We start from the raw sequence: 10,121 nt of genomic DNA on the forward strand, positions 1-10,121 counted from the left end.
TATACAATGGAATATTAGCCATAAAAAGAAATGAAATTGAGTTACTTGTAGTGAGGTGGATGGACCTCTTCTTTTTTAATGAACTGACTTCTGCACATTCACTAGGGTGGATCAGGGTGCTGGCTGTTTTTCGTTTATTGTGGATACTACTCTGTAGAAAGTGTTTCAGTCTGAAGATGTGTCCTTCATTTGGCCGAGGAAAATGTTTTACTTTCTTTTTTTCCTGTCTTATTTTCTTCCTTTCCCTGTTTCTCCCAGTTCCTACTGGAATGTTTTAGGCAGTTGCTAAACATTTTGTATTCTCCAGCTGTTTTCTTGATGTTCCAGTATTTTAACTGCATTGTCACAGCTAATTTCGATTCTCCCTGCATCCTTCCAGGTTATATCTCCCTGGGTCTCATCCTAGACAATTGGCACTGACCTTGGCAGTTTTCTCCAGGTGTCCCTTTTTCTGTTTCCTTTATCTGTCAGTATAATTCTACTTACTTGCAGTTTTCCTGAAATCCATTGATATCTCTCGCCCACTAATGGATTGCTCTTTTGTTATTGACATGGTCAAAGATTTTATTTTTCCAAAACAGAAGAAGAGGATTGATCTGTAATTCCTAGACTGCATTTTATTTACATAATTGAATCTATGTAATGATAGGTTGTACCACACAGAACATAAAAATACCTTTAAATTATGTCCATAGAATCAAAAACAAAATTGTCACTTGAATAAATGAGAAAATATTGAAATAAGAGCACCAAGTAATTTGGGGGTCATTTTCATAATAGTGTAGTATAACTGAGGCATTAATTTAGCAGCTCTAGCAAATTAGAGATAATTCAGGAAGTATGACATGACATTATTTATTGTTGAATTTCTTGTAATGTCTGTATCTTTAAGAAGTAAACCTAAACTGTGGTTATAAAATGAAGCAATATTTTGGTGGTTACATGTCTTCAACCGTAGACAGATAAAGTAGCAGCCTTTTCCTACCAAGCCTCGGGGATATCTTAAGAGCAAGTCTTTTTGTTTTCTTGTAGGTTCAGTGGGACAAGTGAGTAAAATTACTCATTACTAATGACATATATTTGATGTGTGCCTGAGAGTGAGGGTTTGTGTGTGTGCATACATATATATGTGTAAGTGTGTGAGCTGAGTTTGAAAGTATAAAATTTCTTTAATTTAGGAGAAGAAACTCCAATAATAAAATAGTTCAGTAACTTCTTCTCTCACTTCCTTATCTAAGCAATGTGAAATATTTGATTTAAATACTTAGTTTTTATATTTTTCATTGATATAAACTAATTGTTTGATGAATGTGCCAACTCACCCAGTCATTTTTGTTTTATATATGTGAGAAATTGGTGTGAATGACAGGAAACAAGGCTCATTTCTTTCTTTTCAGACACAACATTTTTCCATTATATGCTTAGTCAATAGACTTACTGAACTAACAATGGAGTTCAAGTCACTCTTTGGGAAACTCTAAATCTACCCAAGTTTATACTTCCTACACTGCAGTACAGACTGGGAAGGCAGCCTAACAGTTTCTTTTCTTGCTATAAAATTAAACAAGCAGAGAGGGGAAAAGGTTGGTCAGGATGCTGGGAGCCCCATGTGACAGCCTCCGTACCTACCGGGAGATTGCTTACATACTCTGATGCTGTCTCCACAAACTGATAAAGGATAAATCCATTTCAAGATGAAAAGCAAATAGTAAAAGTAATACACTACAATATCTGTGAGAGAGAAATAATCAAGAACAAGCCTTCAAAGACTTATATGACTACCTGATGAAAATCAAATTTTCATTATCAAGTAAACAGGATTAACAAAAAATGAAAGCAAAAAGGCAATAAAAGCAAAATATGCATAGAACAATCTAACAGAAAAAGAAATACCAAGGACTTTATTTGTTTAGTTTTGTTTTTTATATTACAGTACCTACTATGATGGGAAAAACTAAACTTCTTCATAAATCAATCTTCAATTGAATATTGGAAAGTGTGAAAACACCCTCCAAATATTTTAAAATTCAGTCTGAGTTAATAATACAAACAGGTAAAATATATTTATGCATATATATATATATTTACATATGTAGTCATATATGACACAAGTACATATAGGCACATACCACCGTGTTTTTTCTTAGTGTAACAACTCAAAGTGTTTGTAGTTTCTACAGTGTATGTGATATGTCAGTGAAATTAATCAAATCAGTTATAGTTAATCTTACCAAAATGCCTTATAATTTTTACTGTATTTATTCCTATGAATAGTGATGAATAACTTATTTCTTTCACAATTAAAAACAAAAGACATTGTGTCATAACTTGTTTAATTGATTCATTAATTGTGTCCTTTTAGAAAAGGTTGCTTTTGAAATCATAGGAGTAGAGACAATAAATTACTCCCTAACAAATTATACAATGAAATAGATATAGCAGATGGGATAGATAAAATTTATACATTAGCAAAGAAAACATTAAAACCATTCTCAAGCAATTATCAACTACAAATTGGCATTTTCCATTGGTACTTGCCATCTACCTCTACAAGGATTAAATCATGAGCCACTACAGCTGCTGCCTTTCAACACCCCCCTGAAAGGAGTTCAGGTGGAGAGCAGAAATGAGGCACTCTGTGCTCTGGGAAAAACTGGCTGAACAGGTCTTCAGATAGATATTTTCAGGAGCTAGTTTTATGAGCCCAATTCTTGTATCTCCTCATATCTAGAAAAGCACTAAAATCCTTCATGGTGATGACTGCTCCTCGTGACTAGCAGAAACCTTCTACAAAAAATACATGCTTGATTGCATATACTCCCTCTTAACCAAAATCACATATATACTGACCTCCCCCGCTGGCTCTTTGGAGCAGTTTCTCAGAGCTATCTGGGATGCTGTCTCCCAGCCTGCAGTTCTCATTTTGCCCCAAATGCACGTTGTGCATTTTTTTTAAGTCGACACAATCTTTTAAGTGTCATCAATCCGAGTTGGGTCATTTTTTATTATTTGTGTGTGCGTGTGTGTGTGAGAGAGAGAGAGAAAGAGAGACTGGTTGATGTAATTAATAATTTCTAATCTAATATTAAATATCTGTTTTCTTCTTGCAAAAATTTTCCTATTAGAATGACAAGTGCAACTAATGGATGGAAGTGTGTATTTTCATTACTGAGTAAATAAATTGCGTGAACTAATACACTTATATGTAATCCTTATAAAGATGAACCACCATGTTACACAGTATTGGCATGCTCTCAAGTTAAAATAGGCCACAACCAATCAAAAAGTCTTTTTAAATTAATTTTTTCTAGTTTCTCAAAGTAGCAAAGAGGAATTATACTTAAAATACCACAGACTTTTTTTTCTAAAATCTTCTCTTCCTTGGTGACTTGTTGTAAATTCTGGAGTCATATGTCTTGATTTGCTTATTGTGGTGACCATTTTGCAATATATATATAAATATCAAATCATTATGTTCTATACCTGAAGCTAATATAATGTTATATGTCAGTTACATCTACAAAAATATCTAGATTTGATCCCTAATTTTTCCACTAAGAATTCTTTATTCCAACAAGGTAAGAAGTTGTGACCTTGGGCACTTAATGTAACTTCTTTGTACTTCCAATTTGTTATGTGAAAAATGGAAATATTTATACCTGTATTTTAGGATTGTTCTGAAAATTAAATGACTTCCAGCATTGAAAGTACTTAGAACAAAGGCAAATAAACATTCCATAAATGTTGGTCACTATTACTATCTCACATGTTGCTATCAGTCCAATATGAACTTGATCTTTTCTCTGTTCCCTTATTCCCATTTTTCCATTTTTTGAAACTAACATTTTTCCTTTTCTATAAATCCATGTCCTCTCCTATATTTACCCTATTTCTCTCTTTCTCTCTTTGTCTCTCATTGAGCTTGCTGGGTAGCTTCCAAACTCTCCAACTTATTCGATTCAGCCACATAACGTATCAGGAATCAGTCAGGCAAAGACTGAATTTTTCTTAACTGACAGCTTGAGAGGCCAAGGCTAAGTATAATTGTAACTAAAGGACTCAAAATTGTACAGAAAGAGAGAATGCCAGTTTTTATTTAAGTAAATTATTCATATGTTAAAAGTATTACATAACCTTGAGAATTACATCACGTTGAAAAACAGCTTTCTTCTTGACCGCTTTGCTTCACTGTGAATTTTTCCAAAGGTCACATATAAGCTAGATGTACAATTCATTCAATTTAATGTTCTTAGAATGTAAATAAATGTAAGTGCTTTCCATTCTCTTAATTACTTGCACAAGGTGTCCTTATGTTCGGAACTTAACAGGAGTTACGAAAGAAATGCTTTTGAAATATGGGAAAATCCAATTTTAAAACATACAAACTTGTAAACAATTAAACTATTTTATTATTAACACATCATAGACTTTTCTTAAAAGATTGTGAAGGAATTAAAGATAAATGTATTGGGTTAAAGGATTATATTAAAATGTGAAATGCATTACCATTTGAAGTATACTTATCTTTTCTCCAGATCTTTACACTATATCTATGAGAATGTTTTAAAAATACATCATAACACTAAAAAATGCATTCGTAATTTAAATTAACATAATCAGAACTTGAATTGGCAAATATTCAATTTTGCTTTTAAGGAATTTTAATTATTAACTTTAACAGAGTTATAAAACTGTGGAACAATATTCTATTTCAAGAAATAATCAGGTAATTGGCTCCTAGTTATTTGATTAAAAAGTACGTTACAGAGTCTTTTGTTTTCCCGATAAATACCTCGTGTTGCAGAGGGTAGTAAGTTAGGTAAAAGTATAAAGGCTTAGAAGCAAAAGACAATGGCCTCTAATATTGACTTTACCACATTTGAAAGTATAACCTGAGCCTTCTGTGTCTCAATTTCATTGTTTGGAAAATGAAGGATTTGGTCTAGTGATTCTGAAACTTTCCATTCTCTTGGAAATAAGTAAGTTCTATTGCAAGCTCAATTACCTTATTATCTTTGATGGTCCAAAGAAAGTGTGATTAGCAAATATATTAAAGGTTTTGAGTTGATTTTAGATTGGGTCTTTGATTAATTTCTCAACTTAGCATAGTATGTAGAATAAAGTAGAATAGAGAAAGACTTGTGAAGTAAGCATGAGGAATGGGAAAGCTTTGAGTTATGCCTTTAAATATATTTACAGATCACGTTATTTGTTGAGGATACCAAAAAAAAAGGGAGAAATAGCTTTCCTTAGGAAGACTTAAAGACTAATAGCCCCTCTTTCATCAGTGACTTGCTTCATCATAATGGTTTGAACTAGGAATATCTGTCACCCAAGACACATTCTGATTAGTTCAGAGGCTGAAGTGATTTATTAAAAACTGTGAAAGAAAAATTCAAGTGGAGTCAGTATTGCTTAGAGAACTCTCTGAAATGGATCCGAGAGGCCACTGAGGAAGTGGGACTAGGCACGTCTCAGCCCAGATGGAATTTGATCTGTTGACCACTTATTGTCTTACCTCAGGCACCCAGAACATCAGCCCAATGTTCTAGACATTCAAGATACTTAGTGGACCCTTACTCTAAAATAGGTTGTGACAGCCAATCCCTTAAGGACAAATATTTCCTTTCTTGCAGTCATAATTCTTGCCAGACAACTTTAATAACCTTATGGATTTGTTTTAATAAGCCCCTGACCCTTTCTCTTCCCCAGAACACTTTTTCGGTTTTACCCAAATCTGTGTCTCCCAAATTCCAATTCCTAAGACCCTAAATAAAGCTCTTTGTTCTTTGTAGCCTTGATACTGATTATTGTTTGACAAAATAAACCTGAAAACTAGTTTTGGTTGTGTTTTAATTTTATCAAAATAGTTTCCTGGAAAGTGTCAAAATTCTTGTTTATTCAACTTTTTATCTTGAGACAATTTAAAATTTATAGATGATGATATTGTTATGAAATGTCAATGCATCAGAAAAAATGTGAACAAATATAAGTATAGAAATTCTCCTATAGTAGTACTAAGATTTTTATTTTATTTAGGAGAATAGATTAGTAGAAAATATTCAGGATCTTTCTTTAATTTTAGTCACTGTCAACCATCCCAGAGAGATAATGCACCTATCCATGAAAATAAAAAATAAGATCCGAAATTATTAGGACCTCCCTTTTGGGCTGGTGGCAGGGGTCTTGATCAAAATATAGAGAAGACCTAAGATTTTCCAGTTGGATGAGCTGGCCATGTCAATGCAAAATAAGCTTGTACCTTGTTATTTTATGGGCAGTTTATTGAAGACTTCCTGCCTACAATTAGAATCCTACAATAGAACTATATGGGAACTAGATAAGGCAGATAGGAACTTTCCATTTGAGACAGAAGAAACTACATATCAGAAAATCATAGTTCGACCAAGGCCCTCCTATGAATGTAGCTTAGAAATGCAGGTTGGAAAAAATGTCAGGACTAGAGATAAATATTTGACTGAAGATTTAAAAGAGACTGAAATGATAATTTATTAAATTAAAGGGTAAAATATAGCATATAAATATAGGATATAAATGTTAACCTCTGCTATAAAAGGAAAGCATTAGAGGATAAGTAATGAAATAAACATATGGAGATTTTATGAGAAAAAAAGTCATGAGGTTACTTTCCATGACAAAATCATGCTGTTCTTTGCAAAAAAGAAGAAGTAGAAGAAGGAGGAAAAAGAGGGAAAAGAATAGGAAGAAAATAGGATACGAAAAAGAATTAATACAATAAAGGAACAGTACTTGGAGTTCACAAACACATTTATATTTTTTAGCATTTACACTAGTCAGGGTGCTCCAGAGAATAGATTCTATATATACACATATATGTATATATAGAATATATATATATATATATATATATATATACACACACATATGTGAATTTGAGCCAACAGATGGAACATGCTTGCTGAAAGACGAAGAAAAAAAGACAATGAAAGAATATTACAATTATTAGGAAACAGTATCTTCTAAATTTTTTTATTTTGAAGTAAAGAAAATAAAGGCACACTAAGGAAAGATTACCTAGCATAAGAAGTATTTTGGTCTTTAAAAAAAAAAAATCCTAATGGTGATCTGACTTTCTTTTACCTGGCCAAAGCCTAGAATGAAGTATATCACTTGTCAGAATTAAAGGGAAATGTTAGTACATGTAACATTCTTAAAATTTGTCATCAGATTCAGAGGGCTTTGAGGACAAATGAAGCTATAAAGAGTCTTTGTAAAGTCTTATAGGAAATAATTGCTTAATTAACTTTGTAGGAAGGTAATATTTGGTCAGTTATCAAGGTTCTTTGGAGTCTAATATTGAAGAGGCTAAGGACATGAGTTCAGTCCCTCAAGGAACATGTCACTGTGTTCGTGGGCAAAGGCTTTCCTAATCATACTTCAAAGCATCTCTCTGATTCATGCCATTCATCTCAGGATGGAACAGGGAATATGAATGAAATCACTGCTATGGGAAATTAAAGATAATGAAGCCAGTAATACCCTGATGGCCCTATAAAGACAATGACTACCTAGGAGGAAATACCCAGTAATTTTCCATAAGCTAATATTTCTTTCTTTTTTAGTTTTGTTTTGGTTTTGTCTCTGTGTGCAAGGGACTTTTTTGCTATTGTTTTTTGGACACTCCTCAGCCAGATTTACCATGATCAGTCTATTCAATGTGCCTACATATTTCAGAAACAAATAGAATCTTCAGTGACAAAGATAATTCACGTTAACTAGAATATCCCTTATGTCTTCCCACTGTGGGAATCTCCAATACAAATCTAGTACAAAGGCACGTTGTCTAAAATCTCCAGAGAGGCAAGACGAGGGGGGATCACAAAATAATTTTAATTCTTATTAGCTTGCATTGCTCAAATCACAGACTCAGTTCTTTACTTGATTATGTGATTAAAACCACATTTTCTTGCCATTTTATTTGAGCTGAAATAACTGTACTTTGAAAGACATACAAAATAAATTATTATAATAAAAAAACTTCATTAATTATCTTCAGGTAGAGAATCCCCTTGATATTAATTTATATTTCAAATTAAAATTCTATACAATTCTATACAATTCAAATTCTATAATATTAATAATAATTTAAAGCCAAGTGTGCAGTATCACCTCACCTATAATGCATCGTGTTTATGTAAGCAATATTATATGATATTACAGATAGAAAAGTCATTTAAATTATTTGTTAAGATCAAAAAGTTACACACTGGTTATCCAATCTGGTGGAAAAATAATGATATAAAAATTGCATATTATTATGTCATTAGACAATATTGTATGTTACTATGTAGAATGTCAGTAATTAGAGATCCAGCTAATGAATTTGAAAATATCTTTCCCTGTGTTCTTAAGCTATCTTTTTAAATTGAGTATTTCAAAAATATGGAGATAAATAAGAGATTTTGTTTGTTTAGGAATTAGATGTCTTAAATAATCAAAGATTCGCTCAAAGCCATTCCCTACACAACCCCATCAAAGAGCTTCTTAATGTGTTTTTTGTACTTATCAAGAGGACTCTAGTCTTGTCATGGTCTGTTGAGCTGACAGACTTTAAATCTTGAAGCCTCATGGGTTTTCCTCTGGAAAGGAAAAAGAATGAATTCAGTACCATACCTCCCTTGAAATCCAGCCCTTTTATCTAATAGCTTTAAAATTAGCAGTGAGCCCAGGGGAGTGATTTAGTGCTCCTCTGAATGTTAAAGCATGAAAAGTCTTTTGATTCAAATCTTGGGAAGCTTAAAAATTTTGTTTTATCTTAATATGAATCCACGACTTCTCCTTTATTTTTAATTTGATAAATGTGCAAGGCACAATGCCATTTCTTGTCAACCATTTCTTACAGATGGCGTACCAAAAGAAACAAACTTTCTCTGCCCGAAAAATAAAGTCCTGAATGAACGGCTTATTTCTTCACACATCTTTTCTTTAAAGTGGAAATATTGGTGCATATGAAGTTGACTCAATCAGGTAATCTGTATCTGACACTCAATCTATAATCCACATCTAACACTCTACTCTGATCAGCCACATCTTGGATACTCTGACTTTTATCTGAGTGATCCTGACTTATTTCTGTGTATGAAGTGAACCTGAATATTATTTTAATTAAAATTGAAGGGCGATCACATTGTTTAGTGACTCTTAGGTTAACAGCTTTGAGTTTGATGTATTACATATATTATCTTGCTTAAAATTCGTAACAGTAAGGTAGGTATAGTTGTCCCGATTTCATTAGTGAGGAGACTAAAATTAAGAAAATGTAGGTAATTGTCCAAGGCCTTATAACAAGTTTGAGTCTGATCCTGTATCTATAAAATGCAACCAGCTATATTTTCATCTCTGAACTGTCATAAGGGTAAAATAAGATACTGTATATAAATTATCTGGCATGCAGTAGACACTCAAAACGAATAGTAGTTATTTTGTGTTACTGTCATTATACTGACCATAGTAGGTAGGGGTGTATGATTTGAATCCGAATCTCTCTGACTTTGAAACCCCTTTTACCAATATTTTTCAAGAAAACCTGAGTTTGGTATCTTATGATTTATGTGGAAATTGTGTGTGAAGGTTTGATTTAAATTTTTATAAGAAATAAGAACAGTGCTTAAGTATAAATTGGACTCATTTTATTAGAGCTGTAGACAATAGTCTTGTCTTAGTGAAAAAAAAGTTCAAAAAAGTTTTACAGTTAGGTTTATATATAGTTAAATAGGCTTTTCCTGAATTTCAAAAAACTGAAGATTGACTCCTAAACTAAGGATGGCCTAATGAATTCTTAGTGAGCTACAAACTTTGCAAGTCAAAATGTGCTCTCATTCTTTTTATTTAATATCAACCATAATTAAATGTTCAAATCATGAATATTAAAAACATCTTTAAAAAGAAATGACTCTTCTAAAATAGAATACCACTTGAATCATACTGATGACCCAAAATACCTTTTTAAGTGGAGGTTGATTGATTTTTACTAACAAATAAAAATTACCACATGCTGATCTGAATAGGAAATGAACACAGGCATTCATTTAAGAGGGATCAATTGCCCTTTTTTATTTTAAGTTTCTTTGGTTGTGTGT

The sequence above is a fragment of the Balaenoptera ricei genome, chromosome 5, assembly GCF_028023285.1.
Source record: "Balaenoptera ricei isolate mBalRic1 chromosome 5, mBalRic1.hap2, whole genome shotgun sequence".
In the NCBI taxonomy this organism is placed as follows: domain Eukaryota; kingdom Metazoa; phylum Chordata; class Mammalia; order Artiodactyla; family Balaenopteridae; genus Balaenoptera; species Balaenoptera ricei.